Source organism: Triticum urartu, chromosome 1 (genome assembly GCF_003073215.2).
Source record: "Triticum urartu cultivar G1812 chromosome 1, Tu2.1, whole genome shotgun sequence".
Lineage (NCBI taxonomy): Eukaryota > Viridiplantae > Streptophyta > Magnoliopsida > Poales > Poaceae > Triticum > Triticum urartu.
The window spans coordinates 396,490,200-396,500,793 of NC_053022.1; positions in this window are offsets into that span (position 1 = coordinate 396,490,200).

Below are 10,594 nucleotides of genomic sequence, written 5' to 3' on the forward strand. Positions count from 1 at the left end.
GGTCTCCCATGAATATTCCGATCTTCTTAATCAGGTCGTCATTCTTCTCCACTAGTACGATGATTTCCTCCTCATAATCTTCACGTGTAGCCTTGAGTTCTTCCTCCAGTTCCATGATTCTTGTCATCGCCTTCTTCAGATCTATCATGTCTACGCACATCTGGTTCTCCTGACATTGAATGTGCTGGTTTAACTCCTGGATAAAATCTGCAATTGATCTATCCTTCTTGGTGCTGATCATTTCCCAGTGTTCATCTCGGCGCCCACAAATCTGGTAGATAGTATCCTTGAGATCATTGCGGTAAATTTCTCCAATACGTCCCATGGCGATGTGGGCTGCCATGCTCTTTCCTAGACTCCAGGTTGGTGCATCAAAGGAAAACTCGATGGGCTCGGTGACTGGCATGAACGTCCTTCCTGGAACTTGAACTTGAATCATCCAGCGCTCCTCCTCGGGTAAAGTGGCGTTGTAGGTCCCGGTGAAGCTTGGTACTCCGATGTTCAGGTACTTAGTGACTTCCTTCAGGTAGCGTCCAAAGGGTGTATCTTCATCCGGTTGTGTGAACTTGTTCCTTGCATCCGCCATCCTAAAAGAGTAGAAAGGATGAGGAGTTAGAAATGAGAAGAGTGAGTAGTGATCCAGGTCTTTATCTTAGTGGTCGTGTCCTACAGTCAGCGTGTACTCTGATACCATCTTGTAGTGACTAGACCTCAAACGGTCCGATCTCTATGCTTCTGTGTCATCCCTGGATCAGTAATGCTGACACGCAGAGTACTTGAAGGATTTATAACAGAGTAGCAATCACACACTTATTACAACGAGTGTCTCAAAAGAGAACTTATTACAAGTAATATGGCTTAAGGCCATCTAATAACGATAACAGCGGAAGGCTTGGAAGATAAGTGAGTCCATCAACTCCAACGGCATCACTGAGTATAGAACCATGACCTAAAGCTCTTTACTCGTCGTCTGAAAAGTCTGCAACATGAACGTTGCAGCCCGAAAACGGGTCAGCACATGGAATATGCTGGCAAAATAACACATAGAGAGTAATGAACAGAAATAGGCTATACTACATGCATATATGGCTGGTGGAAAGCTCTATGGTTACAGTTTTGCGTAAAGCCAAATTTTCCCTACTGCAGAGGAATAAATTTTATTTAACTATCATGGTAGTTGTTAAACATTGAGAGCGTAGACACCCTCTCAATCCCAATTAAACATCATCATTAAAATCGAACAAAATTATTTAAAGTCACATGATGAGATTCACATGATAATCCAAGTACTAGGTACTCAAAACGTCCATCACCGGGGACACGGCTAATCATGATTAGTTTGTACACTCTGCAGAGGTTTGCGCACTTTTCCTCACAAGACTCGATCTCTTCCATTGGGATTCTCGCAGTACATGGTGTTTGAGAAACGGATGACCGAGACATAGTCTTTCAGAAGCGCTAACACCTTACGATCGGGTAGACAGTTACACCTACTTTCCCCTACATCTGTTAGTCTACCACAGTAAGAGTTCGCACGACTTAATCAACTATGCTAGAGCCCATAGTAGCTTGTGGCTGCACACGGAAGTTTCTAGTATGAAATAATCTCATGATCCCTTTGAGCCTGGGTGGCGGTCCATAAAGAAAAACAGACAATCGCTGGAATACCTAGGTGCCTCAATCCACCCAGATGTGTATGAAAGTTGCCATCTTAAATAAACCGTTAATTAACAATCTCACATCTGTCATGGATACACCCACCCAATCCACGTCTACTAGCATAGCATGGCAATATAAGCAAACGTAGAAGTAACTTCAAGGGTTTGATAATAAAACAGGAAATAGGTACTACCTCATCTACTTCCCCAAAACCCACAATTTAATTAGATCCTAATCATGCAATGTTTGGGGATTGATCTAATGCAATAAAACTGGGTAGTTAAATGGTATGATCAAAGTGTTACTTGCCTTGCTGATGATCCATGAAACCTAGAGATTCGAAGTAGCAAGCGGCGCACTCCGGGTACTCTAACGCAAACAAACAAGCATACAATAAGTACTCATCTAATGCATAGATAAAACTAAAATAAGAGATCAAACCAGAATGTTCAACTTAAGAACTCCGTTTTGCAAAAAGAAACAAATCAAACGAAGCGACGAAAGGCAAACGGCGAAAGAAACAAGCTTCGTTTACTAATTTGGATCTAAGTCATTTTTTACAGAACCAAAAACTTGTTTGAGTTGGTTAAACTAAAAGAGGGTTTCGAGACGAAACTCTAGGCGCTTGAATCGCTTGATTCCGATAAACGAGCGAAAAGTTAAACTAAAACGAAAATCGGATCAGAAATCGTGATAAAAAATAATCATGGAAAATCCGAGAAAAAGAAAAGCGGCGAACAGGCTAACAAATGAACGTTCGCTGTCTGCGGCTAAACGATGAAAACCGTTCGTAAAACGAACGTAAAAGCGGCCGTTTGCTAAACAACTAAACCAAAGAAAATAAACCGAACCGAATCTAGAAAAAAGGATCTAGGGTTTACGAAATAGAACCGATCATTTTTTTAAAACCGGCGGCTACCTCGAACTCTGGCGGGATCCGGCAAGTCGGCGGCGGCGGGAGGTCTGGCGGGGCGGCGACAAGCCCCGGCGAGGCGGCGCGGGCGGCAGCGCGGGAGGCGGTGGCGGCGGGCTCCGGCGCGGGTGGCGGGCAGCGGGGGGCTCCGGCGCGGGTGGCGGGCGGCGGCGCGGCAGCGACGGCGGGTGCGGCTAGGGTTAGGGTTTTCGGGTGGGGCGGCGGCTTATAAAGGCCTGGCCCGAGAAGTCCTGGCCGAGTACGGCCCTAATTCGGTCGACTTTTTTTAAATAATTTGACGTGCAGAAAAAGAAAGAAAATAAATACTAAACGGACTCCAAAAATCCCGAATAAATTTTCCCCGACTTCTAAAATCAAGCCGGACAAAGTGAACATTTATTTCGGGCCTAAATGCAATTTTGAAAAACGCGCATTTTTCCTAAATTCAAATAAAACAGCGAAAAACTCCAAAATAAAAACCTTATTTGATTTTAATATTAAATCTCTAATATTTCTTTATTTTGAGGAAGTCATTTTATCCTCTCTCTTTCATTTTTAATAAAAGAAATAATTCAGAGGAAAATAATTAAAATCAAATGTTCCTCTTTTCATAATTCGAGAAAACCTCAAATATGAAAATAACGAAATCCCCAACTCTCTCCGTAGGTCCTTGAGTTGCGCGGAATTTCTAGGATCAACCCAAAGAGCAAATAAAATATGATATGCAATGATGATCTAATGTATAACATTCCAAATTGAAAATTTGGGATGTTACAATTTACTTTCTATGGATGTTTAGTAGTAGTATTAAAAAGAAAACCCAAAAAGATTACCTTGTTCTTATTTTTCTTGTTGGGAGCTTTCTTGTATAAATAGTTTTTCTCCTTTTGCTTTTCCCTTTTATTTGCTTGTTCAAGAAAACCAAAAACTCCAAAAATATTTCAATGTGTTTTTCTGAATTTCTTTTCTTTTTATTCTAGTTGTACCGAGGAGAAGACCACGATGAAAATGTTGAGTGGTTCTCATATGAATAATTGTTGATCTAATAAAGAGCTCATTTTACCTTGTCTTCTCCTGTCCACGACACTCTTGCACTTTTATTATTTTCATATCGTTCAGTCATGCAAGTGAAAGCCAATAATGACGATATTTGATGAACTGGCCATGGCAGAGAGAAACGGGTATGAACTCGACTTGTTCTGTTTGTGTAAATATGTTTAACCTAGTATCCATGATTCATACCATTATGATTCAACATGTTTGCAATGACAATTAGAGATTATAATTTCTCATGCCATGCATAAGTAGCTAGGAGTGGATAATGATTTATCTTGGATATCAACATAGCGTTCAAATAATTGTGATGTACTATGATGATATGATATCCTCCTCTGAACGTTCGAGTGGCTTGACTTGGCACATGTTCATGCATGTAGTTGAATCAAAACCAACATAGCCTCTATGATATTTATGTTCATGGTGTTCATATCCTACTCATGCTAGTGTCCAATGTTACTTATGCATAATGCATGTTTATGACTGTTGTTGCTCTCTAGCTGGCCGCTTCTCAATCTAATTGCTAGCCTTCGCCTGTACTAACTGGGAATTCTGCTTGTACATCAAAAATCTTGAACCCAAAGTTATTCCAGATGAGTCCACCATACCTACCTATATGCGGTATTACCCTATCGTCCTCCGTAAATTTGCATGTGCCACCTCTAAAAACTTCAAATAAATATCCTTTTGTGTGCCTGTATCATTCATGGAACAACAAGAGGTTGTTGGTATCTTCCATGCTAAGCGGGTTATTCTCAGGTCGAGTGTTTATTCACTCGTCATCGCACGATAAAAGGGTGGTAATAGGGATGCCCAGTCCCAAACTTCAAACATGAAAAAGAGTTAATCTCTCAAATAATCAAACAAAAACTCCCAATGGAGTCAAAACCTTTACTTTTATCGCTTGGGAACCGCCACTAGCATGCTTAGCATGGAAGATATTAATAACTGATGGTCGTGAAGTAAATGAGATGGGTGCATGTCCCAAAATATAATTTACCTCTGTTTTAAAGCTTGAGCTCTGGCACCTCTGCAAATCACTGCTTCCCTCTATGAAGGGACTATCTATTTATTTTTATGTTGTGTCATCACCTTCTAAAACAAGCGCTAGAACATGAGAGCACAACTGTCATGACTTATGCATTATGTGTAGCTAATTTTGGGTGCATCATCACTGGATCTATTCTACCACGAATTACAATATTTAGTCGCAACTTGAACTTTGGAGGTGCTCTGCATTTATATTTTGCCGTCTCAGAAAGGGCTAGTGAGATACCACTATTGTCATATTATATCATGGTTGTTTTGACAATGTGTTGTTGTTTGAGATATCTCATTATTGCTCGCTAGCTGATTATGTCATTGATATGAGTTAATATAATCTTTAAGAGTTATTGTCGACATGGTTAGTTAAAATGTTGGCTGAAAACCTGGGTGCTGTTTAAGCTTATTTATACAAACAAGAGCAAAAGAGTTTGTAAAAGGTTTTCTTTTTCACTTTCAGTTTATCAACTAAACTGCTTGAGGACAAGCAAAGGTTTATGCTTGGGGGAGTTGATATGTCTCCAACATATCTACTTTTCCTAATGCTTTTCCTCTTGTTTTGGACTCTAATTTGCATGATTTGAATGAAACTAACCACAGACTGACGCTGTTTTCAGCAGAACTACCATGGCGTTGTTTTTGTGCAGAAGTAAAAGTTCTTGGAATTGAACGAAACTTTGCGAGGATTTTTTATACAATAAAATAGAATTTCTGGAGCCTAGACGTGCAGAGAGGGGCACCTAGGTGGGCACAACCCACCAGGGTACGTCCCCCTCACCAGGGGCGCCCAGGTGGGTTGTCCCCACCCGATGCCCCGCAGACCTTGAAACTGACGTCATAAAATCCCATTTTCCAGGAAAAAACCAGGGAGAAAGAATTATCACGATCCACGAGACGGAGCCGTCGTCACCTACTGTTCTTCATCGGGAGGCTAGATTTAGAGTCCGTTTGGGGCTCCAGGGAGTGGGGGTCTTCGTTCTTCATCATCACCAACCCTTCTCCATCGCCAATTCCATGATGCTCCACACCAGGAGTGAGTAATTCCTTCATAGGCTCGCTGGTCGGTGAGGAGTTGGATGAGATTCATCATGTAATTGAGTTAGTTTTGTTAGGGCTTGATCCTTAGTATCCACTATGTTCTAAGATTGATGTTGCTATGACTTTGCTATGCTTAATGCTTGTCACTTCGGACCCCACTGCCACGGGACGGTAGGTCAAAAGATGTCATGCAAGTTCTTTCCATAAGCACATATGACTATTTACGGAATACATGCCTACATTATATTGACGAACTGGAGCTAGTCACTACAAAAAAAAGACACATCCGTGACATTTTGGGCCGAACAAAAAAATTATGTCATACTTATGACACTTCTATGACAATAATTGTGACAAAACCCGACATCATCATAGATGTGGTGGGGTACTACTTCTATGACAAAAAATCATGGTAGAAAATTGGCTTTTCGTCTTGGGCAGGCCGGAGACGCAGCTGCATGACATTCTTTGGGTCGTTCATGACGGAAAAAACTATGGTAGAAGCGAGGGCGAGGAAAATATCAGGGAGTTCCCGGTTATGGTGGCTGGTCAGGGGCCGAGCGATGCACGTTTCTCTCATACGCGCGCATGTGTGTGCGAGGCGTTGCGCTCTAACTAAACCCGAGCGAGGCTTTGGGCTCCAACTGAACCCGATCGATTACACTGCAGGCTACGCGTTACTGAACCCGAGCGATCGATCGATGCTGTTAACTTAACCCGATCGAACAATTCCTTCACTACTGCGGCTAAGTGAAGCCAATCGATGATGCCTCTGGATGAACAGTGAGCGTTGTTGGGCGGTTTGGATGAACAGTTCCCGCTGGGGGTTGGATGAACAGGAACCCCGTGGCAGTAGGGGCCGTTGCCCCTGGATGAACAGTACCCCGATCGATCAAGCCGGTGGATGAACAGGACCCTGTGGAGGGCTGGTTGAACAGTAGCCGGTGGAGGGCTGGTTGAACAGTAGCCCGTGGAGGGCTGGATGAACTGTAGCCCGTGGAGGGGTGGTTGAACAGGACCCCGTGGAGAGGGCTGGTTGAACAGTAGCCGGTGGAGGCTGGATGAACAGGAGCCCGTGGATGAACAGTCGCAGGTGGAGGCTGGAGGGGTCGATGGTGGATGAACAATACCCCGTGGAGTCTGGAGGAGGTCGACGGTGGAGATGAACAGTATCCTGTGGAGTCCAGTTTTACGGTACCCCACACCCCTCCCGTTGAACCGGACCCCCGTTTCGACCGTAGCGCTCCAACACAAGTCCGTTTCCTCCATTTTGCGGTACGCCACACCCCTCCCAGTCAGCAGGACCCTGTTTTGACCGTAGGAGGTCCAATAGAAGTCCCTTTCCTCCGTTTTGCGGTACGCCAGACCCCTCCCGATGAACAAGATCATGTTTCGACCGTGGTATGTCGAACATAAGGCCGTTTCCTCCGTTCTGCGGTACGCCAGGCCTCGTTTCCATCGGCTGTTCCATCCAAGCTGGTTGGCTTCGGATGAACAACACGTGTTCCGTTGCCCCCGATGAAGATGCATTTCGTTGCCTCCCCATGAACCCGATGACGGCGCAACTTCTCCCTTCTGACCCAACCATGTACATGAGCCTTGGCCATACGTATGCACGAGTAGGCGTTTGAGACCCCACCCGTATGTACGTACGTGGCTGTATTTTCTTTCTTGCACCCTGGCCGTTGTACGTACGTGTACATACTACGTGCGCGCCTCTACTACAACACATGTGCGCCTCTACTACGACACGTGCGTTCCTATACATCGACCAGTATGTACGTACACGTTCACGACCAGAATGACAAAGCTACGTACGCTTCGACCAGGTGGGTCCCGACTGTCAGGCACTTCCTTGCGTGCGAAGATGTAGCTGGTGGGTCCCATCAGTCAGGGGGGCGAATCACTTTTTTTGCCTGTAATATGGACGCACTTCCTTGCGTGCGAAGATGTAGCTGGTGGGTCCCAGCAGCCAAGGGGAAATGTTTTTTTCGCAAAATACGGTGGCCCGTTCGGTGGGTCTGTGCTGTCAGGTGGAGGAATAATTATTTTCCGCATAATAAGGAGGCACTTCCTTGCTGTGGCCGTGGACCCACCTGTCAGCCTCTCCATGTACAGTACTCTTCCGACAGAAGTCGTTCATTGACAACATTGACCACGCCGTGCCGAGAGCACCAGGGCGGTGGACGACGGCGAGGCCCAGTAAGGGGATGACGCGGAGCCGGGGAAGACGCGGCAGTGGATGCCCACGCGAAGGGGAGTACGTGGGTTGACTGCTTCGGCTGCGGTGTGAGGCTGCCGTCGCTAGAGAATAACAGGAGGTGTTGGTGAGTATAGAGGGATGGCATGGCCAGCGGTGGAAGCACAGCCGAACACGGTATGCAGGAGCAGGCTTCATGGCCGATGCTTATTTGGGCGGCTGGAGGAAGAAGACCAGAGGTTGAAGAAGCACTACGGCCGTTGGATGGACATCGTATGGTATCTGGAGCTAGAATCGTTCATATTGACTAAGTTGACAAAGCCCTCCATCCCCGTCATCTTAGTAGGCCCACAAGTCAGCCTCCCACTATGGTGGGTCCCAACTAGCAGGGGGTATTCATTTTTTTGTGTAATAACAAGGCACTTCCTTGCTTGTGAAGATATAGGTGATGGGTCCGACCTATCAGCGGGGGAACATTTTTTTCATGAAATACAGAGGCCCTTCCGGTGGGTCCCAGCTGTCAGGTGGAGGAATCATTATTTTGCACGTAATAAGGAGGAATTTCCTTGCATGCAGCCGTGGGCCCAGCTGTCAGCCTCTCCACGTACAATCCACTTCCGATGCATGTCGTTCGTTGACCACGTTGATCACGCCACGCCGAGAGCACCAGGGCGGTGGACGACGGTGACTGCGAGGCCTCGGAAGGGAACGACACGGAGCCAGGGAAAACTCGGCAGTTGTTTTCCACGCACAGGGGAGTGCGAGGGTTTACTGGTTCGTCCGCCGTCGCCGTAGAATAACAGCAGGTGTGGGTGAGTAGAGGGATGGCTAGGCTAGCGATGGGAGAACGATGGGACGGTGAGGCCTGCGCGGCAGCATAGTCGGCCGCGAGAGGAGGGAGCTGGCAGTCCTGTCAGCGCTTGTTTGAGCGGCTGGAGCAGGAAGAGGAGAGATTGAAGAAGCACGACGGCCATTGGATGGACATTCAACAGTCACTGCTCTCATGTGTTGACTAAGTTGACACGGCGTTGCATGTGCGTTAACCTTATTTTTAGGAAAGCATACACGTCAACCTGTAGTAGGCGCTCAAGTCAGGCTCAAATTTGTGGAAAACAGCATACAACCCATCTGCCATTATTTCTAATAATTTACAGCCCATTTTCCATTTCTTAAGAATTTTCTGCAGCCCATCTTCTTTTTGTTAGCATTACACCCCATATTGTGGCCACAGTTAAAAACTATATGAAATTTTGCATATTTCGGTGCGGTCAACTGTTTTTAATCCCGAAATATCGAGTTACATTCAAACTATTTTGAAAAATAATTTATATAAATATAAAATCCAAATAATTGTCCATGCATAAAAATCAATGGAATTTAAAATCTTGTAATTAAACAAATGAAACCAATTCCCGGTTTGATGTGTTTTAAAAATGTACAACCCATTTTTGGGCAAACCGAATGAAACTCTCTCCTCGTCTTGAAAGATTTGCAGCCCAGCAGGGCTGATAAAGCAAGCAGGCCTCGTTTGGGTATTTCTTTTAAAAAATAGAACTGGGCTAGCCATTTTTAGCAAGAAAAAAACACAACTGGGCTCATGATGTGATAAACATAAATAAAACCCTGGCTAGACAGGGCCACAGCCCCCGCACAGCCCCGTTGTTACCCTAATCCGTCGTTAAAACTAGTATAAATAACAACTGCTTATTCCTAAAAAAAAGTAAATAACAACTGCGTGACTTGTTGTGTCCATGGTGTCAGCCGCTCGTTGTGTAATTCTCTCGTTTATTAACTACGTTGACAATGGCGTGAGCCCCATATGTCCAACCATTAGGAAGAACCATTTTTTGGGGCTTGTAATAATGAAGCACTTGCTTGCATACTACCATGACGCTGGTGGGTCCCTACTGTCATACTGTCCACGTATAGTCATATCCTTGTTCCTCTCGGTTGTTGACGGCATTGACAATGCAAGAGGGTGGCGCACCGCGCACGGCGAGCGAACCAAAGCCGAGGACGACGACGAGGCCTCAGATGGAACGAACAGGAGCCGTGGAAGATGCGCCGGTCCAGTCGCAGGCGGAGGGGAGAACGCAGGTTCGGGTGCGGGTGCGTGTTGGGGCTGACGTCACCGGAGAATAACATGACGTGTGGGGGAATGGAGGGAGGGACTGGCCAATGCTGGAGGGTACGGTAGGGCAACCATCCGAGGGTACGGTAGGGCGGCCGTCCGAGGGTACGGTAGGACGGCGGAGGCGCAGCCAGCCATGGGAGGCAGGAGCAGGCGGAGCCGACGGGGTGGTTTGGTTTGGGCGGCTGGAGGAAGAAGACCATAGATAGAAGATACACGACAAATGTTGGATGTCAATCCAATGGCGGTAGGCAGAAACATTTGTTGACTAGCTAGTAAGTAGACACCACCTTGGATAGGCTATTTCCTCGTGGGTCTCAAATGTTAGATCCAAATCAGTCATGGTCATGCAACCTTTCCTATGAAAATTTACAGCCCATTTGGTGTGCTAGTTCGAAATAAGTTTGTGGGTGCTGGTGGGGGCTAATCACTTGGCTTCTGTAGTGCACAGTGAGCTCAAGCAGCCGGCGAGAGTGATGTTATTTCCATTGGTTGGGATTTGTTACAATATTTCACTCTAAATTAAACGAATGGCAAGCCATTTGCCTTGTTG